The 24,753-nt window shown below is 34.0% G+C and overlaps 1 long non-coding RNA gene across 1 annotated transcript in view; it reads right to left on the bottom strand.

The window, feature by feature from the left end:
* Window positions 1-240: 240 nt before the first annotated feature.
* Window positions 241-24,753, bottom strand: part of LOC129057721 (uncharacterized) — a 25,819-nt gene continuing 1,306 nt past the window's right edge. Inside the window, exons 2-3 of the long non-coding RNA XR_008522457.2 lie at window positions 2,329-2,391; window positions 241-553 (exon numbers count right to left, since the gene is read on the bottom strand). This is a non-coding gene — a long non-coding RNA (uncharacterized LOC129057721). The remainder of the gene's footprint in view (window positions 554-2,328; window positions 2,392-24,753) is intronic.

Below are 24,753 nucleotides of genomic sequence, written 5' to 3'. Positions count from 1 at the left end.
GACAGAATGCATTTTGTTACAACCTTTGATTCAGCCTTCTTCACGATGTAGTTTGTGTCTATCTCCACATCATGCTGCAGATTTTTCTCCTGTGTCTTCCTCTAAATTCTACTGCCAGGACATTCATCTCAAAGTGGGATTGCATATCCATCTTCTTTAAATGCTGCTCTGATAACATTACTTCTCATCTCAAAATGCTGCATTATCTCTCAGTTCTTCATTACTCAATGTCCCTGCCTTACTTGCAACGTCTTCTTTAAGCTGTTTCTGCTTATATAGCATTAATTTTCATGAGTTCTCAGGATATTTCTTTTGCTTCTGCCGAGTCAGATTTACATTTGTTATCTTTCATATACTATTTCATGCTGTTCCACAAACTCATACTACTTTTTCATTTATTTTATTTTTTGTTACACTTAAATGCTCTATTCTCTGCTTCTTATATTTGTATAAACTATCAAATCTCAATGCAATACTCATTCTTCCATGGATGACTGATAGTCTCTTCTTCCTCAAAGTTTATTCATTTTTATCCCCTCCGAACCGGCACCTACTGTTGGTTAAAAAAATAGCATTTAAACACTGGCAATAATATGTATTTGTTTACCCAATGGATGAATAACATAAAAATGCATTATTGTTTCTGGTTTCATGTGTGTTAATCTTGTTACTCCTTGTACACTCTAAGCTTGCTAAATGTTTTCTTTTTAACTGGATAGATAGAGATGGGAGAAAGAGAGACAGAGTGGAAAACAGAGAGGGAAGAACGTTGATTTATACTTAAAAAAAATCCCAGATTATATCTAAAACAGTACTGATTAAAAATCCTTGCTGAATGGTTTTGTAGGTGGACATTTATAGTACATGCATTTTTTAAATCAGAGTATCTGATGTATGTAAATACATCTATATTTTTAATCACAAAAGAATGTGATATTTTAAAACATTTTCTTTCAGATTACTGTTTATATATGAGGATACTGACTGGGAGAGGACGGAAACGACCCCCTGTCCCTTCAGTTCAAAATCTTGATCCAAATGAGGGTAATATGATAGAATATATATGGAAAAATTATACTAACTTAAATTTTACATGCTTTAAAGTATGATAGATACCTCAATAAATAAGTTTAAAAGAAATTTAAACCAAATATGAGTGAGTTACTTTAATACTTACCCACAGGAAAAACTAATTTGTGCTAGATAATGCAACATTGTAGAAAGAATGTTACTTTCAATGTTGAAGTTAAAATTGTCATGTCTATGGATTTTGAAGCACTCTATAATCTCTAAATAAAGATCTAAAATAAAAACCCAAAAGCCTAAATATAATTATATATGACAGCTTCTAGTAAGAAAATATTCAATAAAGTAATGGCATTACATATGGAATATAATTCTGGTAAAGAGCGATGGGAAAGTAATCATTCTCTTACATTTTTACAGTGTGCTAATGTACAGGCAGTACGCTGATATTTCTAATATGTTGACTACAACCGCTCCATGAGCTACCAAGCAGACAGTTTGTCTTTACTTCAGAAAAAAATGATGAAATTTAAACAGTATACGTCATTAGCACAAAGCCCTGTAATACTTATTAATGGTTAATTTAGAGAGCAAATTTATGTATGCTAGCATCTCTTCCTATTATCTCTATATTAAAGCATACACATAACTTCAGACCATTTACAAACATGTTTAAATTTATGTAAACTCATGAGGGAGTGGGACTAAAATCTAAGCAGAATGATATTTATCTTAAATTGCTTTGTTCTCTGTCTCCCATTTCCCTGATCCTGTTTCATGTGGCCCCAGTGCTACCTAGAGTTGTGTTCTGGCAGTTTTCCCTGGGTGACCATAATTTCACCAAAACATCTCTGATTGCTCAGCTTTCTGGCTCTCCAAGTACCTATCATAATATGACTATTGCATTTGTGTTTAAGTTCATGCTTGCTTAACCATTTTGATAAGAAACTTATTATGAAACAATGAAAGTTAGTAATAGCATATTGGGCTATGTTCTTCACTAAAGTATCTGGCCCTTCGGGATTAAAATACCATATTGAGGTTTCTAAGAGTCAGAATGTTAAGAGATCTCCATCTGTAGAATATGCATTATTTCTAGTTTCTTTCCTGAGCTCCAGACTTCTTTGCTGCATTGAATTCAGAGCTGAAGAACTAATCCAGAGAAATTCTGCAGTTATTTGGGATCCACTCTCATCCTTTTAACACTCCAGAATCAAATATAAGCCCCAAGTAAGTAGCTTTTAAACAAAATGAGATGGAGACAGGAGGGGAGGGGAGAGAAAGACGAGCAGAAACACAAACCTTTGCACTCAAAAGGTAGAGATACCACACATCATGTAGCTTCTGGAAGACTCCCTTGTACACCTGTGAAATAATAAGACTGGCAATAGTATCTTCATATTATAATCAAATTATTTTTTACTTTTTGGACCCTCAAAAGGGGCCACACCTTAAGAATCTCGTATCCATGATATTCCTCTGCAACTTAAGGAGGTTGCAGTAAGAGGCATTTCATGTGCAACAAACACCTCTCAGCAATATACTGTAATTATATGTTCACATGGCTTTAAGAGCTGTAATTCTAAAAATGACAACTGCACACACAGGACTTGCATGGATATTGGTGTTCCATGGTATTCACTTAGGATAAGTAGGAGTCCTTATCTAGTACCACCCCTCCCAAAGCCTAACAGTAGTCTTCCTCCACAAACAGTCAAGTCTTCCAGAGTACAAAAATAAAATATCTCTTTAAATATAACATCTAAAAACCATATATTATTTTTATTTTGTATATATGTATATACAAAATAATTTACATATACACACATATAATTATATACATGTATATTATAACAAGTAATATACACATATACACATGGATACACACACACACGTATCTCAGTAGAATGTGGTTGAAAGCGAAGATTCCATGGTAGGTGCGATTCAGGAAATAAGGAATTTTTTGTGAGATAGATTACACACTAATTTATATTTAATTTTATAGCATCAGTTAATATCCTAATATCTTTTTCCACACCTTTAATTTCAGAATGGAAGCTCTTCCAGACACACACAAATGTCCATGAGAGAGAAGGACCAAAGAGTGCTCCAAAAAAAAAAATCACTTAGACCCTCCTGAATGATAATTCAAAACGCTGGAACTACTTTTTGCATAACACTACAGAGTTGCCAAAATCTTTTTTCTTTTTTCCTGCTTAAACACCTTCACTGTTATTTCAGACTATGATCTGTGAATGCCAAGTGTTTGCATTCCTCAGTGTGCACCGACACATTTCTGTTCTTACGGATGTTTTACCCAGCAGGGGCCATTATAGCCCTCATCTCCAGATGGCAGAACAAATCAACAGAGCATATGGCATTTGGGAAAATAAAAGTGAACTATTCTTTATTCTTTCTCCGAAACAAGCTTATTTCTGTCTCCTCTGGATTTTTACTTTGAGGTAAAGCTTTCAGAAACCAAAAATTGGTTACTAATGAGTAAGTTCATGTACTCAAAAATATACAGAATAATTTGAATTAAAAAGTCATTCTGGGTCAAAATAAATCAATGACATTGTTTAGAAAAATGACTGTGCTATTTTACCTGTGTAGCCTCAGTGGGTTGTTATCTAAGACTTTGAATATATTTATACCAAAACAACAGAAAAGGGGAGTACTGGAAAATGTACAGTAAAATGAGCCTAGCCAAGGCAATAGCATTTTATGGATGAATCCATCATCAATATATTGATTCTTTCATCATCAGTCAAACCAAGACAGACAACTAGAATTTTTAATCTGTTAACTGTCTAGGTGATCTCATACTGGTGAACTCCGTTTTGCTTAGGGAATAAACTACAAAATCTAATTGCTTGAGCAAGAAACATGTTATTTACTTCAAATCATGGACAAAAGTCTTTGCTCATGTTTTTGAATAAAGAAAAAAGAAAAGTTTACTCCTGACCAGCCTCAGAATGCCATTTTTATCTTTCTGCAGTTCATGCTGCTACTACAAGAGTATGTTATTTATGCCACTTTCAAACACAGTAACAAAATTATACTTGGCTCATTTGTTTGGCGCACGAAAATGAAGAGCAACTAATAGGCATAATTTCTATACAGGCAATTTAGCTTCGCACACTGTGTTGTTTTCTAGGGATTCTATAACAAAGTACTATGAACTAGGTAGTCTGAAATGACAGGAATTCATTATAAGGTCACATTTACAGGTTCCAGTAGACATGAATTTCATAGAAACACTATTCAATCCAGCACACTAATTTACATGACCATACATCAGATTAACTGCTTTGACAGGACAGTCATAAACAAAATAGCTAGTGTAATTAATATTAATAAAGTTTTACACACAACCACCTCCAGACCTGCAATATAAAATACATGAGAACATCTTCAGAAAGTAACTAAACAATGTTTTAGCCCCCGATTTAATTAGACTTGTATATCAAATAACTGTAGCTTTGATTTTAGAGAACGTCAGTGCATCATATATTCACTTGTTTTTGTCATTTAGTGTTATTAACATCAAAATGACCCATGGCAGCTGGGCGCGGTTGCTCATGCCTGTAATCTCAGCACTTTGGGAGGCCGAGACAGGCGGATCACCTGAGGTCAGGAGTTCAAGACAACAGCTGGCCAACATGGTGAAACTCCATCTGTACTAAAAGTACAAAAATTAGTCAGGCATGGAGGTGAGCACCTGTAATCCAGGCTACTCAGAAGGCTGAGGCAGGAGAATTGCTAGAACCTGGGAGGCGTAGGTTGCAGTGAGCCAAGATCGTGCCACTGACTCCAGCCTGGGCGACACAGCGAGACTCTGTCTCAAAACAAACAAACAAACAAAAAAACATGGCTTTAAAACAAACCCCAATTCTTGGTCAGTTGTCCTACTCACTTTCATTTTTATCTGGGAACAAACAAGATGTTGTGGTAACCGAGGACACATTGAAGGAGTTAGGAGTTAGTAAGTCATTTTTCTTTCAATGGTTGTTTATTGAGTGCTTGTCACAGGCCAAGCTGTGGCTTAGATACTGAAGACTAGTAAGCAAACAAAACAGACAAATTCTTTGTCTTCATTAAACTGACTTTCTAGTGAAGAAAAGTGTAGACTTTACTGCTAGAAACCAATTGACTGCTGATATTGACCTATCAGAGGTCAACAACATAGAACAAGTTGGCGAAAGGTGCAAATAATGAAATGACTCTTATTTTGAAGTTTGCTTAAGAGTAAAGGTTGTTATTCTTATGGTGTTTATGTCATACCACTCAGTTGAACAGTCCTGTTGCCTCCGTTGAATGTTTAAGAAGTCTTCCTTCCTCTCAATTCACCATCTTTTCATCATTGTCATCCTCTCTCACAACTACCATAACTAATCCTCTACTGATTCCCATTAATTTTATCTCCTAAGAAAGATTTCCTAAGTATCCCTGGTTCAACCACTTCTATGTCTTGACTACTTCTTCTCTATATTCCAGTGTCACTATCCTGAAATCTGGCTGTTAATATCATAGCTTTTACAATTCTGTACTTCTATCCATTTGCCTTCCATATATTTTTGTCTTTATAATCTATCCAGAATAAATTTTTCATAAATGAAACTCCAGCCAAATCCTTCTCATATTTAAAATACTTAATGATTTACTATCATACTAGGATAGATGAAAAATAATCTTAACACATCCTATACATTCTTATGTGAATTGTTACCAACTTATTTCTCATTTTTGCCTATGCTTCTCTAGTCTACCATGCTTCAGCTATAGTAGCCTTCAATCAGTTTCATAATACTCTATCGGTCACTTATGCAACAGGGCTGTTGGACGTATTCTCGCTGCCTGGATTATACATCGTTCTCCTCTTTGTCTAACTTATTATCGTCCTTATAAGTCTCAGACACAGTTTTATTTTCTCAGAGAACACTTTTGACTCTTCTGAGAATGATGCCTCTGTTAAAAATGGCATTTAATTAGTAATTAAGTGTTTATTAGCATTATTTAAATAATGTTGGTTTCTCTAGCAAGACTATGACCTCCTTGAGAAAAAGGAAGAAACCAGATTTCAGTCATGACTACACTTGGCACAGAGCCAATTGTCCATTTTTGCTTTGGTCATCTGTGCTTGTGGAGTGTTACTCAAGAAATATTTGCCCAGTCCAATGTCCTGGAGAGTTTCCCCAATTTTTTTGTAGTTTCATAGTTTGAAATCTTAGATTTAAGTCTTTAATCCATTTTGATTGGATTTTTGTATATGGTGAGAGGTAAGGGTTTAGTGTCATTCTTTTCCATATGGATATCCAGTTTTACCAGCAACATTCATTGAAGAGACAATCCTTTCCCCAATGTATGTTCTTGGCACTTTGGTCAAAAATGAGTCCACTGCAGATGTGTGGATTTATTTCTGGGTTCTGTATTCTGTTCCATTGGTCTGTGTTTCTGTTTTTATGCCAGTACCATAATGTTTTGATTACTATAGCTCTGTAGTATAATTTGAAGTCAGATAATGTGATTCCTTCGGTATTGTTCTTTTTGCTCAGGATAGCTTTGGCTATTCTGGGTCTTTTGTGGTTCCATATAAAATTTAAGTTTACTTTTTCTATTTTTGTAGAAAATGTCTTTGGTATTTTGATAGGGATTGCATTGAATATGTAGATTGCTTTGGATACTATGGACATTTTAACAATATTGATTCGTCCAATCCATGTACATGGAATATCTCTCCAATTTTTTGTCCCCTCTTCAATTTTTTTCATCAATGTTTCATAGTTTTCATTGTACAGATCTTTTACTTCTTTGGTCAAGTTAATTTGTAGGTATTTAATTTTTTTATCCCTATTTTAAATGGAATTCTTTCTTGATTTCTTTTTCAGTTTGTTTGCTGTTGGCATATAGAAATGCCACTGATTTTTGTATATTGATTTTGTATACTGGATTTGGATGCCCTTTATTTTTCTTGGCTGATTGCTCTAGCTAGTCTTGCAGTACTGTGTTGAATAACAGTGGTGAAAGTGAGCATCCTTGTCATGTTCCCTATCTTAGAGGGAAAGCTTTCAATTTTTCTCCATTTAGAATGATACTAGCTATGTGTCTGTCATATATGGCTTTTATTATGTTGAGATATGTTCCTCTATACTCAGTTTTTCAGGGTTTTTATCATGAAAGTATATTGAATTTTGTCAAATGCCTTTTAAGCATCAATTGAAATGATAAACAGGGATTTGTACTTCCTTCCTTTGATATGATGTATCATATTGTTTGATTTGCATTTATAACCAACGCTTGGATGAACCCCACTAAATCATAATGAATAATCTTTTTAATGTGTTGTTGAATTCGATTTGCCTGTATTTTGTTGAGTATTTTTGCATCAATATTTATCAGAGATATTTGCTGGTAGTTTCCTTATTTTGATATGTCTTCGTCTGGTTTTGGTATCAGGGTAATACTGGCCTCACAGAATGAGTTTGGAAGTATTCCTTCCTTTATTTTAGAATAGTTTGCATAGGATTGACATTAGTTTTTCTTTAACGAATTTGGTAGAATTCAACAGGAAAACCACTGGGTCCCAGGCTTATTGTTGTTGGGAGATTTTGTATTAAAGCTTCGATCTTGTTACTTTTTGATCTGTTCAGGTTTTGGATTTCTTCATGGTTCTCTCTTGGTAGGTTGTATGTATCTAGGAATTTATTCATTTCTTCTAGATTTCCCAATTTATTGTTGCACATTGTAGCCAATAATGATCCTTCCAATTTCTGTGGTATTTGTTGTAACATTCTCTTTTATATCTCTGATTTTATTTATTGAGATCTTATCTCATTTTTTCTTTAGTTAATCAGATTCAGAATTTGTCAATTTTGTTTAACTTTTCAACAAAACAACTTTTTGTCTCCATCTTTTGCATTGTTCTCTTCATTTCAATTTCATTTATTTCTTCTCTGGTATTTATTATTTATTTTCTTATACTATTTTTGTTTTTGGTTTGCTCTTGCTTTTCTATTTTTAAGATGCATCATTAGGTTCTTTATGTGAAGTTTTTCTAATTTTTTGATATAGGTGCTTATAGCTATACATTTCCCTCCAAGTACTTTTTTTACTGTAATCCACAGGTTTTGGTATGTCTTGTTTCCATTATTTCTTTCAATAAATTTTTTAATTTTCTTCTTAATTTCTTCATTGACCCACTGGTCATTCAGGAGGATATTGTTTAATTTCCATGTGTCCGTACAGTTTTCCAAATTCCTCTTGTTATTTCTTTCTAGTTTTATTCCATTGTGATTGGAGAAGATGGCTGATATTATTACAATTTTTTTGGATATTTTAAGACTTGTTTTGTGACTTAACATATGGTCTATCATTGAGAATGATCCATGTGATCCATGAGCTGTTAGTGGTGCTGTTTGTGGTCAGGGGAGGGGTGGTGCAAGCACTCCCTTAGGTTTCTCAGTTGGTGTATCAGTAAGCCACATGCCCCCAAAGTCCTCTGTCTCTGAGCCCAGGTCAGGACTAGGACTTGCAGTCCTTATGGCCACTGCCTTTCAAGTTTATTTAAAGGTCCAGAGCACTTCAGCCCATCATGCTGAGGCATTCAGAACTCAAGTTCTGAATGCTGGGATGGGCGATTCCCCTTTGGCTAGGGGTGATCCGAATGTTCCTTTTGTGGTTGGGTGTCAGCTGAGTTCAGCCCAGTTTTGCTTTCTGCTGTGACAGGGCAGCACTGAGTTCAATGCAGTCTCACAATCACTGCATTCTTCCTCTCCCAGTTGCACAGATTTCTCTGTGTCGTGTAGCTACTAAGGGGGGATGGAGGAGGAGTGGCACTGGCAATTCAAGACTGCCTTTCCTACCCTTTTCAGTGCCTCTTTCAGTGATATGAAGCTAAAACCAGATACTGTGAGTACCCACCTGATTTTTGGTTCTTATAAAGTAGTTTGGGTTTTTAAATGTGTAGATAATTGTTAAATATGCTGTTCCTGTGGTGGGGATAATCAGTTGCTCTGTTCCCCAGACAGCATCTCATTTCTGATGCATGTAGATAACTGGATGCTATACTTCATATAAACAAATGGTATGTGCCAGATAAAATGACAATATTTTACACTTATATAATATCTTTCTTCTAATGAGCTCAACAATGATTCTGTGATCTATTTCTTTCTTGTAATAATTTGGAAGTATTTACATCTTTAATGTATTTTCATTCAAATATCTTTCAACTGACGAGAAACTAGGTAGTATGAAAAGTAAGACGGAAAGTTTGCTTTCCAAATCAGAGTCACAGATAACAGGAAATAAGCTGAAAGAAATCGTTGAAGTTAATCAGCATACCTGTTGTGCTGTCTATGAAGGACAGGATATAACAAATCAGTAAAACAGGAAAATATGAAAATGTTACTAAGAGAAACAATATAAGTCATTTCATTAGTGTTATATAAAACCATAGGATAAAGTATTTTATATAAAATATCATCATGTTCAATTATCTGTTTGAACCATTTAACCATGTATTATTTGTCTTTTATATAAATCATTATTGAATTTCAATAATATCAGTCTTCTTGCTGTGTGTAATAATACATGTTATTGCTTACATCTTAATACTGAAGTTTTCTAGTTACAGATTTATCAAGTAGATTCTATAAATAATGTTTTTACATAGCATAATGATACAATTGCAAATATTAAGTATTTCCTTTTTTTTGGTAATTCTCCAATTTTTTTATTGCTTTAAAGTAACGATTCAATTCTTGGATGAAAGTACACAGAAAAGTCATTTTTATTTATGGCTGGTTATTTTTCCCCCAAAGAATATAATAAACAAGAACATTGGCCACTAGTTTTATGACATTATGTAAATCACTTAAATTTTATTTGCCTTGTTTTCTGTTTATAAAATGGCCACAATTATATTATTCTTGTCTTTCTCAGAGGAATACTGAATTTAATATCAAATATATAAAAGAACTTTGAACATATAAATAAGAAACACATAATCAAGGTACTAACAGTAATAATATTAGTAAAATATTTTTAATTATTTATGAATGATATTTAATAGGCCTTGCTTTTTGTTGGATGAATGTAGCTTGATGCCATGTGAATTCCCAGGTTCTTATTATCACTGATAGTATATAAAATGTATAAGTGGTGTAGAAAAGAATAAAAAGAGACAGTGCCAATGTAGTTCAAAAGTTTGCCAAATTGTTGACTTTTGTTTAATTAATTAAATTCTACTCATTGAAAATCTGTCAGGTCCAGCCACCTGCTATGCCTCAATCTTCAACAATTAGCCTGGCTGTTAAAAATAAAAAAGGTGGATTAAAGGCACTACACATAAACTTAGTTAAAGATGTAAGACAAACTACGTTGAACATAAATAACATTTCTAATAGAACCATGAAATTGTAATAACTTCAAACCACAACAAAATGTAGACTGTGTGCTCAATAGAGTATAAATTCGTTTCAATTGAAGAAGGATGACAATTACAACTGATCAATATTTTCCTAGAAATAAAGTAGCAAACAGATGTCTCTTGAAAGGCTTTAACAATTATTTTTTGCTGTGATCAATAAAGTCTGAAGACATGTACAGAAGTTAAGCAAAGGTAGGAAGCATCTCTAAACTAATTCATCACACTTTACTAAACAAAATTGGAAATTGGGCCAAAGGATACAGTTCAGGAATATGCACATTATTTCTTCTAAGCCAGAGTTCTGACCAGGAGAAATGATTTCAACATGATAAAAGGTAGAAAGAAGAAGGAAAACAAGTGTTAATTCTTAACTAAATACAGACTAATAAATTCCACATCACCAAGAACCTTATGAGGCTGCAGCATCACACTGAACCACACTGACCTCATGTAAAACATGAAAATGCCAAGGATAAAGGAATGATATAATGAAGTGGTGATATCCTAATTGAAATAATGTGAAGCCCAAGTTTATCATTTCTTTTACTTAACTCTGTATTCTTGACCCATTGTTTGCTGTCTGGGCTGAATAGCACCAATTGTATTCAAAGAAGAATGTACATGAAAGAACTAACATGAATATTATGCATAACAAGAGGATGAACATGCAGAAGAAAAATGAAGATTAAGATGAAAAGAAGTGGAAAAATGAAGAAAAGAAGGAGAAGAACAACAACAACAAGAAGAAAGGAGCAGGAGGAGGATGAATAAGAGGAAGGGGAGGGGAGGGGGAGAAGGAAAAGAAGGAAGAGGAGAAGGAATAAGAAGAAAAAAGAGGAGAAGGAGGAGGTGGAGAAAGGGAAGAAGAAGGAGGAGGAGGAGAGGTAGAAGGAGAAGGAAAGAGGAAAAAGAAGAGGAAGGCAAGAAGAAGGAGGAGGAGGAGAAAAGAAGTTTTCATTTAAGATGACGGCAATATAAAAGGCTAATGGCAGATAATAAAGGTAATAAATGTTCATTTGAAGAGAGTTAGTTATTACATTCAAGGAAATTTGAAACTATCAAAGTGTTTGTAACAACAATTAAAACAACAACAGCAACAACAAAAACCCAGAATATGAAAATTGAGCTGGAACAGCTCAGGAAAGAAAATAATGAATATTAAGCCATTATGCTTTCCCTATTTGTATATGCAACCTTATTTTAGATTTTGAAAATGTGTTGATATTACTCTTACATAAGAACATCTCTATAAGTATATTCCCCACAATACTTGATTTGGGTGTGTATTTCTAAATCTGGATATTCTCAAGTATCCTATTGTGATTAGTAACCCTTTAGAACAATAGTGAAGTTTGAGGAAATATTTTTCAAAGTCAAGGCTAATGAACTGGTAATGGTGCCAAATGGCTTAATACACCACAATCAAGTAGTCTTTATTCTCGGTATGAAAGATTCTCGGTATGATCCATCATAAACAAACCAATAAATTTTATTCACCACATAAACAGCGGTAAAAAACAACAACCACATACTCATCTCAATACATGCAGAAAAAGCTTTTGATACAATCCAACATCCCTTCATGATAAAAACCCTCATGAATGTAGGCATCAAAGAAACATACTTCAAAATAATAAAAGCCATCTGTGACAAACCACAGTCAACATCATACTGAATGCCCAAAAGCTGGGAGCATTCCCATTGAGAACTGAAACAAGACAAGAATTCCCACTGTTACCACCCTGATTCAACATAGTACTGGAAGTCCTAGCCAGAGCAATCAAGCAACGGAAAGAAATAAAGGCATCCAAATAGGAAAAGAAAAGGTCAAACTTTCTTCACTGACAATATAATTCTATACTTAGAAAACCCAAAGAACTCTGTCAAAAGTCTCCTAGAACTGTTCAACAACTTCAGTAAAGTTTCAGGATGCAAAATCAATATGCAAATATCAGTGGCATTTTCATATGCCAATAATGTTCAAGTTCAGAGCCAAATCAAGAAACAATCCCATTTACAATAGTGACAAAAAATGACCTAGGAATACATCTGATATGGTTAGGCTTTGTGTCCCCACCCAAATCTCATTTTGAATTGTAATCCCATAATCTTCATGTGTCATGGGAGGAACCTGATGGGAGATAATTGAATCATGAGGATAGTTTCCCCCATGATGTTATCATAACAGTGAAGGAGTTCTCACAAGATGTGATGTTTTATAATCATCTGGCATTTCACCTGCTGGCACTAATTCACTCTCCTGCTGCCCTGTGAAGAGTTGCCTTCACTGTTATTGTAAGTTTCCTGAGGCCTTCTCAGCTATGCAGAACTGTGAGTCAATTAAAGCTCTTTCCTTTATAAATTACCCAGTTTGGGGCAGTTATTTATAGCAGCGTGAGAACAGACTAATACAACATCTAACCAAGGACATGATAAATCTCCACAAGAACTACAAAACCCTGCTGAAAAATATCATGAATGACACAAACAAATGGGAAAACATTTCACACTCATGAATTGGAAGAACTAATCTCATTGAAATGTTCATATGGCTCTAAGCAATCCACAGATTCAGTGCTATTCCTATCAAATTACCAATGCCATTTTTTTCATAGAATTAGAAAAAACTATTTTAAAACTCATATGGGACCAAAAAAAAAAAAAGAGCCTGAATAGACAAAGCAATCCTAAACAAAAAGAACAAACCTGGAAGCATCATATTACCTAACTTCAAACTATACTACAAGACCGCAGTAACCAAAACAGCACAATACTGGTACAGAAACAGACACATAGAACAATGGAACAGAATAGAGAACCCAGAAAGAAAGCAGCATATCTACACTACCTGATCTTCAAGAAAGTCAATAAGAAAAGCAATGTTGAGAGAAATTTCTATTCAATAAATGGTTCTGGGATAACTGACTATCAGTAAGTAGAAGAAAGAAACTGAACTTCTATCTATCACCATATACAAAAATTAACTGAAAAAGGATGAAAGTCTTCCTATCCATTGAGAACTCCACCAATAAAAATCCTAAAAGAAAACCCAGAAAATACCCTTCTCAACATTAGTCTTGGCAAAGAATTTAGAAGCAAGCCTTCACAAGAAACTGCAATTAAAAAAAAAAAAAAGACAAGTGGGGCATAATTAAATGAAAGAGCTTCTTCACAGTAATAGAAATTGTCAGTAGAGGAAACACAACCTACAGAATGAGAGGAAATATTTGCAAACCATGATTTGATAACAGTCTAATATCTAGAATTTATAAACAATTTAAATCAATAAGCAATAAATGACCCCATTAAAAAGTGGGCAAAGGACAAGTATAGACACTTCTCAAAAAAAAGACAAGCAATAAAAATATTTTTAAATGATTCTTGTTATTATTCACCAGAGAAATGTAAATAAAAACCACAATTACATACCATTGCACACTAGTCAGGATGGTTATTATTAAAAAGTCAAAAAATACCAGATATTGGCAGGGCTATGGAGAAAAGCGAATACTTATATACTGTTGGTGGAAATGTAAATTAGTGCTGCCACTGTGGAATGTAGTTTGTAGATTTAGGAAAGAACTAAAAATAGTACTACCTTTTGACCCAGCAATCTCATTGCTTGCTGTATAACCAAAGCAGAAGAGATCATTCTACCAAAAAGGCACATGCACCTGTGTGTTCACCACAGTATTCACAATAACAAAGAATATGGATCAACCTAGGTAACTATCAACAATGGATTGGATAAAGAAAGTGTGGTACACATACACATAGTACATACATACACTGTGCAGCCATAAAAAATAATTAAATGTTTCCTTTGTAGCAACATGAATGTACCTGGAGCTTATTATCCTAAACTAGCTATCACAGAAACTGAAACCCAAATACCACATGTTCTCACTTATAAGTGCTAGCTAAACATTGGGTACATGTTGATGTAAAGATGGGAACAATAGAAACTGAGGGCTACAAGAGCAGGGATCAAGGGATCAAGTGTTAAAAAAATACCTATGGAGTACTATGCTCCCTACTTGGGAGATGGGTTTAATCACATCCCAAACCTCAGCATCACACAATATACCCTTGTAGCAAATCTGCATATGTACCCTCTGAATCTAAAGTAAAAGTTGAAAAAATTATATAGCTATTCAATCCTAGATGAAGGCAAGCACAACTCCCCAATCTTTAAGTGTGGGCTGCGTTTAGTGCTTTTTTTGAGTACAGTTTGAGAAGAGAGGAAAAAAAAGGTAACTCTGAGAAACTTTACAGTGGAGAGATCTGATAAACACAACTTTAGCCAAATGATCAAGATCAATATTAACAGTTATAAATGATGTTAATAGTATCTACTTATGACATGATTTGATGAAAATGGTACTTTACCTCTCTACTCTTCCTCCCCAAAACCCATGAGAAATCATGAGAAAAATATTAGACTAATACCACCAGAGAGGCATTCTACCTAATAGCTGACTAGTATGTAATAACTAACACAACAACAACAACAAAAAACTACAGGCCAATATCACTGATGAAGATAGATTCAAAAATCATCAAAAAATACTAGCAAACCAAATTCATTTAAAAAGATCACTCTCTATGATCAAGTCAGAATCATCCCAGGAATACAAGGATGGTTCAACATATGCAAATCAATAAACTTGATACATCACATTAACAGAACCAATAACAAAACCATATGATAAATTCAATAGACACTGAAAAAGCATTTAATATAATTCAACATCCCTTTATCAGGAAAACCCCTAACACACTGGGTAGATGAAATATTTCTGAAAATGATAAAGGCTGCATATGACAAACCTATGGCTAACATCATATTCAATGGAAAAAAGTTTAAAGCCTTTCCTCTAAAATATAAAACAAGACAAGGGTGTCCAGTGTTATTTTATTCAAGATAATACTAGAAAGCTTGGCCAGGGCAATTAGATAAGTGAAAAAAATAAAGAACATACAAATTGGAAAGAAAGATTTCAAATTAACCTTGTTTTCATGTGACATGATGTTATATTTAGAAAAATGTGAAGACTTCACCAAAAAAAACTGTTAGGACTGATAAAGAAATTTAGTAAAATTGCAGGACACAAAATCCACATACCTAAATCAGTAGAATTTACATACATCAACCAGCAGAAATCTGAAAAATAAATATAAAAAGCAATCGCATTTACAATAGCTACAAAATATAAAATACCTAGGAATTAATTTAACCAAAGAAGTGAAAGATCTATGCAAATAATACTATGAAATATCTATGTAAGAAATTAAGGAGGACACAAAAAATGAAAAGATATTCCATGCTCATGGATTGGAAGAATTAATATTGTTGCATTGACAATTCTACCAAAAGCAATTTAGAGACTCAATGCAACCTCGAAAGCACAGGCAACCAAAGCGAAAAAAGACAGATGGGATTACTTTGAGCTAAAAAGCTAAGCAAGGGAACAATTAACAAAGTGAAAAGACAACCCACAGAATGGGAGAAAATATTTGCAAATTACCCATCTGACAAGGGATTGGTAACTAGAATATATGAGTTCAGATAACACCATAGCAAATCATCATCATCATCATCATCATCATCATCGTCATCATCATCATCATCTTGCTAAAAAATTGGCAAACAATCTGAACAGACTTTTTTAGAAAAACTTTTGTTTTAGGTTTGGGAGTGTAAGTGAAGGTTTATTACATAGGTAGACATGTGTCATGGGGTTTTGTTGTACATACTATTTCAATACCCAGGTATTAAGCCCAGTACCCAATAGTTATCTTTTCTGCTCTTCTCCCTCCTCCCACCTTCCCCCTTCAAGTAGACACCAGTGTCTGTTGTTTCCCTCTTTGTGCTCATAAGTTTTTATCATTTTGTTCCCACTTATAAGTGAGAACATGCAGTATTTGGTTTTTCTGTTCCTGCATTAGTTTCCTAGGGATAAGACCCTCCATGTTCCCATAAAAGCTTGGAGTTAAAAAGAATGATCTCATTCTTTTTTATGACTGCACAGTATAACATGGTGTATATGAATTAAATTTTCTTTATCCAATCTGTCATTAATGGGCATTTAGGTTGATTGCATGTCCTTATTATTGTGAATAGGGTTACAATGAACATTTGCATCATGTGTCTTTACGTTAGACATCCAAATATATGAAAAATGTTCAACATCACTAATCATCAGAGAAATAAAAATTAAAACCACAATGAGATATCATCTCACCTCATTTAAAATGACTTTTATTGAAAAGAAAGGGAATAACAAATACTGGTGAGGATGGTGAAAAAGGGAACCTGTCTTCCACTGTTGGTGGAAATGTACATTTGTTCAGCCACTATTGAAAACTCTATGGAGGTTCCTCAAAAAACTAAAAATAGAATCACCATAAAATTCAGCAATTCTACGACTGGGTATCTATCCAAAAGAAAGAAAATTAATACATCAGAAAAATAGCTGCATTCCTGTGTTTATTGCTGTGTTTTTTGCAATAGCCAAAATATAGAATCTACCTCAGTGCCCATCAGGATAAATGAATGGATTAATAAAAGATGGCATATATACACAATAGAATATTATTCAGTCATAAAAAGAATAAAATCCTGTCATTTGCAGCAATATGGATGAAACTGGAGGTCACTATGTTACTTAAAATAAACCAAGCACAAAAAGACAAATATGGCATGTGTTCACTCATATATGAGAGCTAACACAATGAATCTCATGAAGATAGAGTAGATTGGTGGTTACCAATGGCCAGGAAGGATTGGTGGGGGGAAGATGAAGAGAGGTTAATTAATGAGTACAAATGCGCTGTTTCGTAACAGAAATTAAACCTAGTGTTTGATTAATCAGTAGGCTGACTATAGTTATAATAACCAATTGTATATTTAAAAAATCTTGAAATGAGTAATTGGAATATTTCTAGCATGAGGAAAAGAGAAAATATAAAGTGATGGATTTTATAATTATACTTATTTGATGTTCACAAATTATAGTAATGTATTAAATGATCACATATACCACAAAATATATACATCTATTTTGTATCAAATTTAAACAACAAAAAAAATAAGTGGTCTCCTGTTTGTGAGGTCCCAACTGGTGCTTTGCAATTGTCACTATTAAAGGGCCTTTGTACATTGAACATGGAGGTTTAAAAGTAGCAAAGCATTCGACTGTAATGTATAGGTCCCAGATTTCTGTGTGGAGGCCTACACTAAATAAAATTATAACAAATGGGTATGTGGTTGTAACATGCGCATCATACTTCTAAAACTTTAACTAATTTATGTATACCCATGTAGAAAATGGAAGAAATATGTAAAAATAACAAAGTTGCATTATTGTTGTAGGACTACAAGCAACTTTCGAAATTTCTTTAAAAGAAAGAAAGAAATGTAAAAAATAATAAAAGGCATTAAGTACAAACTAAGGAAATCTGAATAACCTATGGAGTTCAGTTAATAGTAGTGTATGAATACTGATTCATTATTTGTAACAAATGTACTAAACTAATGCAAGAGCCATAATAGAGGAAACAAGATAGGGGTACGTGGGAACTCTGTATTATCAGTTCAATTCGTTTGTAAGCCTAAAACGAACGTGAAAAATAAAATCTATTAAAATTGTCACAGAATCCTGGTTTCCAACCAGAAATCTTGGAGTTCAAATTTTATTTCCTGAGCATCCAGTTCTGTGTCAGTGTCACTGTGGGTTATCAGCCTCCCAGAGGTGCCAGGAAAATAAGCACAGGGTGCTGGAATCACTGACAACCAGGTGTTCAGACTCAAAGCCAAGAACGCAAACTGGGCACTCGGCAGATGTGTCTGGTTTGGCCATAAGCATTTTTGGCAGATTCTAATGAAAGATCTGGGGAAATGTGTTGGGCATGAAACAATGTAATTTGACTCTCTAAAGTTTCCGTGCCAGCAATAAGCTGTCCATTGTGGCAGTTTTAATACAGGATGTGTTCCAGGTTTTGTCCATTTCTATTTCTATTTTGGCTATTTATCATCTCTCATATTTATGAAAAGTAATGTACAAGCAAGATGATTTTTTTTATGTGGCCTAGATATACCATTCCAACAGCATGGGACTAACTCAGCATGGGTTAGTTTAATTCCGTGGGGTTGGCCATGCATTAAGAAAGATTGTTTTTCAATCTTAGGCTTTGAAAGACACTGAAAATACAGGTGTGAATAGAGCAGAAAGTTAAGGGAGGTGGGCTAGCTTTATTCAAATGGTTAGAAATGCAATGCAGGCATGCTTGGAAAAGGTGCATCAGGGTAAATATATTTTAATTTTCCAGACCTACAATGTATGTTAATACTCACAGGCAATTTATGTTAACATATATATAGTCCCAGAATAAAAATAATTTCGGATGCAATAATGATAATAATAAATATTCAGATGATTTTAGTAAAACTATGCACTTGAATGATAATGAGCCTTCCGGTTATTAATATGTAATCAGAAATAATCAGAATGGAAATCTGTAATGAAAGCTACACATATTAAAGACAAACGCACCTTTTGTTGGTAGATGAGGACCAGGATAAAGACAATTCCTCGATCATAGATTATTTGTATCACAATTGGAGGTGAGGACTACAATTAAGAATAGAAGCTTGATTGAACTCATAATCATGGAATTTTTAAAAACATAAAAGTATATTTTATTATTTTTTATCTTTCATAGGAACCAATTCCAAGTGCATCAGAAATGCTTAATACAAGAGAAAGGAATGATGAAATATTGTTAGACTCCTTCATTTGTGCATATGTGTTTGTGGATGATTTGGAATGAGTCCTTAGTGATTTTATCAAAATAATCTTCTCTGGGCTTGTCAGTAGACAACATCAGAATATCCATGAGTTACAGGCGATTCGGTAATCATCATGGGTTAATTAATTATGTGTTTTCTGACTTTATGTCGAAAGAAATATTTCCTTTTAAAGGCCCATACTATTACTATCATTTATAAAGGTGGTTGATCTTGGTTTAAACATTAAACATTCAATAATTCGTGCTTACTGGCATATTTTTTCAGTATTATTGTGATTTTCTGTCTTCAAATTCAAGACTGCATTGAGGTAAGTGAGGCATTGGGTACAAATTTACAGGGATATTAAAAAAACTTCAATAATCCAGATAAATACAATTTTACTCTAGTACTTTAAAATGTTAAGATACAAACATTTTAAATAAAGACAGGCCTATGCCAAGAGGTACTGAATCTTGAAGCCAAAGAAAAGATGTTCTCATGTATATGTTATACTAGTTTCCTGGTTTTAATGAAAGCATGCTCATAAATAATATTTTCAAAATCTATATTTGGAAAAAAAACAAAAAATTAAAAAGAATTAGAGTAAATAAAATATTTAACCTTAAAATAATGTGAGTTCTAATACACCTAATTTTTAATTTTTCAACACTTTTAAGCTACATTAATGTTATGGAAAAATATAAAAATTAAAAAATATAAGCTGGGTTCAGTGGCTCATTCCTGCAATCTTAGCGCTTTGGGAGGCTGAGGCAGAAAGATTGCTTGAAGCGAGGATTTTGAGACCAGCCTGAGCAATAGAGTGAGACACTTTCTCTACAAAAAAAATTTTTTTAATTAGCTGGGTGTGGTGGCACTAGTCCCACTTATGTAGGAGGCTGAGGTGGTAGGATTGCTTGAGCCCAAAAGTTTGAGGCTGCAGTGAACTATCATCATATCACTGCACTCCAGCCTGGGTGAGAAAGCAAGGCCACCTCTTAAAAGCAAAATAAAAGAAAAAAGAAAAACATATAACACATACCCGACGAATAAATATGTCTTCTTTGTACCCACAAAATTAAAAATTAAAAAAGTATGAAGACATGTATACAGGGGCACATTTTTTCTTTTTCCTTTTTGCCCTATCTTATGCTACTGAACATTTTTCTGATTTCCTCAAGATTCACCATGGCGTGGTAATGTCAGATCCTATCTTTATTTTTTTATACTTTATTCATCATATTTTTTTCTCATTAACTTTGATTTTTAAAGTGTTTCACTCAAATATGATGTATCTGAAATATTTTCTTGGATTTCTCAAGTTTGGTGCCCAAGACAAGTGTCTCACTCTCCTCAACCTAACCCTAGCATCATATTGGATGATCAATTTATCTTTCTATCATTCGATACCCTCAGGCACTGTAAAGATTGGTACTTTTAATAAGTGGCTTTCTTTCAAAGAGAGCACAGCTTTTGTTTACCTTAACAAGGACCAAAGAAACTCTGAGCTGCAACTTTAAAGAAGTAGTAGTTCATTTGAGGAAAAGAGTCTAACATGTACCGTAAGATTTTAAAAAAACCTTGTCCTGTTATAATAAATAATAGTTTGGACTAAATTTTTAAAAAGTGAAAAATAATTTCTATCACTTTGGAGAAGATGTCTTTTGATTCTTAATCTTAGGATATCCTATTTTTCTGTCTCATCTTTTGTGTATATCTTTGCCAGTTTTAATGAGGGATGTTAGCTTCTGAGGTCAGGTCTCTGTCTACTATTGTTTTAACTATTTCTGTCCCTGGCTATTACCTCAAGAAATAAATTCAAACTTTCTGGGTAAAAATTATACATGAAATTAAAAAAAAAAAAACTAAAAAGCTTACTTAACTCTTTCCTGCTTTTTTTTTCCAAAATTTATGAGGTGGTTTTTTTCTTCCTGCTACTAAATCATACCTAAGAGCAGAGAAAGCAAGTTATATTGGAGCAGATTTCATTTGTTTAGAGAAAGCCAACAGAATGCCCTATTAGTCACTCAAATGTAGGATATAAATGGAATAGTTATTTTTGTGGAAGCCCAGGTAATAAAGTAGTCTAAATTAGCAAATATATCAGACCTAATACTCTACATTATAATGTCTAATTGTTGGGAAAAAATCTTCCTAGTTTTGAAGACATCTTGAACATCTTTTTAGTGAATTTTTGATTTTCACCTCCTACATGAAAGCAAGTATGAGAGAGAGAGAGAGCGAGTGCTCAAGTGCTGGAGAGAACTAGGAAGTCAAAAAGAGGAGGGAGGGGAGAGGGAAGAAGAAAGAAGAGAAATGGAAGGCAGCCTGGAATGGCTGAGTGGAAAGATTGCAAATATAATCAAAACTTAGAGTTGGGGAACTAGTGTTGAGCATAAGAACAGCTTCAAGGTTAAATTTGAGGTTACATTATTTCTCGTTTTTGACCTCTGAGAGTTTTCTGCCTTTTTGTAGGGTGGCTGCTACTAATATGCTGTGTAAATGAACTCTATTTGGTGAGTTCATATTGTGTCATTGTAAATGCATAAAACTGAATGATAGTGCTTTGGTGAACCTGGGTAGTTTTTTTTTTCATGTAAACCATACACTAAAGTGCACACCCTGTTCAATCAATATTGTATATTATTAAATTTATTAAATTTAGAAAGACACATCTATTTTCCAGGCTAGTCAAATAAGTAAATATATTCTATGTCATTTTTTGGTATAAATTTATGAGGTACAAGTGCAATTTTGTTACATGCATAGATTGCCTAGTGGTGAAGTCAGGGCTTTTAGAATATCCATCACCTAAATAATGTATATTGTATCCATTAAGTGATTTTTATCATCATTTACTCCCTTTCATTTGTTACCTATAATTGGATATATAGAGAGAAGGAAGGGAGAGTTTTTTTTTTAATAAGAAATTGGCTCATGTTAATATAGATGCTGAAAAGTCCCAAGACATGTCTTTGGCAGTCCCAGAAGAGTCAATGCTGTTAGTGCAACTCTGATTGTGACGGCTCTAATTATGTAAATTTGAGTTCAAAAGCTAGCAGGCTCAAGACCCAGAAAGAGCTGATGTTTCCACTTGAATCTGAAGGCAAGAAAAAAACCTGTATCCTGGCTCAAAGCAGTCAGGCAGAAGTTCCATTTTACTCTTAGGAAGATCAGGCTTTTTGTTCTATTCTGATCTTCAACTGATTGGATGGGACCTACTCATTAGAGAGTACTATCTGCTTTACTGTCTACTTATTCCAGTGTTATTCTCATCCAGAAAAACCCTAACAGGCACATCCAGAATAACATTTGATCACATATCTAGGCACCAAGTGGCCCAAACTAGTTGTCATATGAAAATAACCATCACAACTTCTGACACCAAAAACTATAAGATAATAAATTTGTATTATGTTAAACCACAGTGTTTGTGGTAATTTGTTACAGCAACAATAGGTAATTAAGAAACAGTCTTAGCAAAAAAATGCATACTCAATAGGAGAGAATGGAAGAGAAGACCCCTTAGTAATTCTCTATATTCCAGATAATATTTCCTGTTTCATTTCTAATTGACTTTATTTGCATCTTCTCTCTTCTATTCTTGGCTAATCTCACTAATGGTCCATCAATTTTATTTATCTATTAAAAGAATCAGCTTTTGATTTCATATATCTTTTGTATTTTTTTGTTTCAATTTAATTTAGTTCTGTTCTGATGTTCGTTATTTCTTTTCTTCTGCTGGGTTTTGGTTTGGATTATTCTTGTTTCTCCAGTTCCATGAAGCGTGACATTAAATTGTCTATTTGCGCTCTTTCAAACTTTTTGATGTAGGCATTTAATGCTATGAACTTTCCTCTTAGCACTGCTTTTGCTATATGTCAGAGGTTTTGATAGGTTGTGTCACTGTTATCATTTAGTTCAAAGAATTTTTTTTTTTTTTTTTTTTTTTTTCTGAGTTGGAGTCTCGCTCTCTCCCCAGGCTGGAGTGCAGTGGCGCGATCTCGGCTCACTGCAAGCTCTGCTTCCTGGGTTCATGCCATTCTCCTGCCTCAGCCTCCCGAGTAGCTGGGACTACAGGCCCCCGCTACCACGCCTGGCTAATTTTTTGTATTTTTAGTACAGACAGGGTTTCATTGTGTTAGCCAGGATGGTCTCCATCTCCTGACCTCGTGATCCGCCCGCCTCCACCTCCCGAAGTTCTGGGATTACAGGCATGAACCACTGCACCCAGCCAGTTCAAAGAATTTTTTAACTCCCACCTTGATTTCATTGTTGACCCAATGATCATTCGGGAGCAGGTTACTTAATTTCCATGTATTTGTATGGCTTTGAGGGTTCCTTTCAGAGTTGTTTTCCAATTTTATTACACTGTGGTCTGAGAGAGTATTTGATAAAATTTCAATTTTCTTAAATTTACAGAGGCTTACTTGTGGCCTATTATGTGGTCTATCTTGTAGAATGTTCCATGTGCTGATGAATAGAATGTATATTCTGCAGTTGTTGGGTAGAATGTTCTGTAAATATCTGTTAAGTGCATTTGTTCTAGGGTATAGTTTAAGTCCATTGTTTCTTTGTTGACTTTCTGTCTTGGTGACCTGTCTAGTGCTGTCAGTGTAGTATCAAAGTTCTTCAATATCATTGTGTCACTGTCAATCTCATTTCTTAGGTATAGTAGTAATTGTTTTTATAAATTTGGGAACTCCAGTGTTAGGTGCCTGTATATGTAGAATTGTGATATTTTCCTGTTGGATTAGTTCTTTTATCATTATATAATGTCCCTCTTTGTCTTTTTAAATTGCTGTTGCTTTAATGTTTGTTGTGTCTGATATAAGAATAGCTACTCCTGCTTGCTTTGGGTGTCCATTTGCATGGAATATCTTTTTCCACCCTTTTACCTTACGTTTATGTGAGTACGTATGTGTTAGGTGAGTCTCCTGAAGATAGCAGAAACTTGGTTGGTGATTTCTTATATATTCTGTCTTTCTGCACCTTTTAAATGGAGCATTTAGGTCATGTATATTTCATGTTAGTAAGGAGATGTGAGATACTATTCTATTCATTGTGTTATTTGTTGCCTGAATAACTTGTTTTTTTTTTTATTGTGTTATATATGTCCTGTGAGACTTATGCTTTAAAGAGGTTCTAACTTGGTGTATTTTGAGGATTTGTTTCAAAGTGTGGAACTCCTTTTAGCCATTCTTGTAGTGCTGGCTTGGTAGTGGCAAATTCAGCATTTGTTTGTCTGGAAAAGACTGTATCTTTCCTTTATTTATGAATCTTAGTTTCACTGGATACAAAATTCTTAGCTGATAATTGTTTTGTTTAAGAAGGGTAAAAATAGAACCCCAATCTCCTACCTTGTAAGGTTTCTGTTGAGAAATCTGCTGTTAATCTGATAAGGTTTCCTTTATAGGTTACCTGATGTTTTTGCTTCACAGCCCTTAAGATTCTTTCCTCTTCATCTTGATTTTAGATAACCTGATGACTATGTGCCTAGGTGATGATC

The sequence above is a fragment of the Pongo abelii genome, chromosome 12, assembly GCF_028885655.2.
Source record: "Pongo abelii isolate AG06213 chromosome 12, NHGRI_mPonAbe1-v2.0_pri, whole genome shotgun sequence".
NCBI classification, from domain to species: domain Eukaryota; kingdom Metazoa; phylum Chordata; class Mammalia; order Primates; family Hominidae; genus Pongo; species Pongo abelii.
This window is presented reverse-complemented; position numbering and strand designations above follow the sequence as displayed.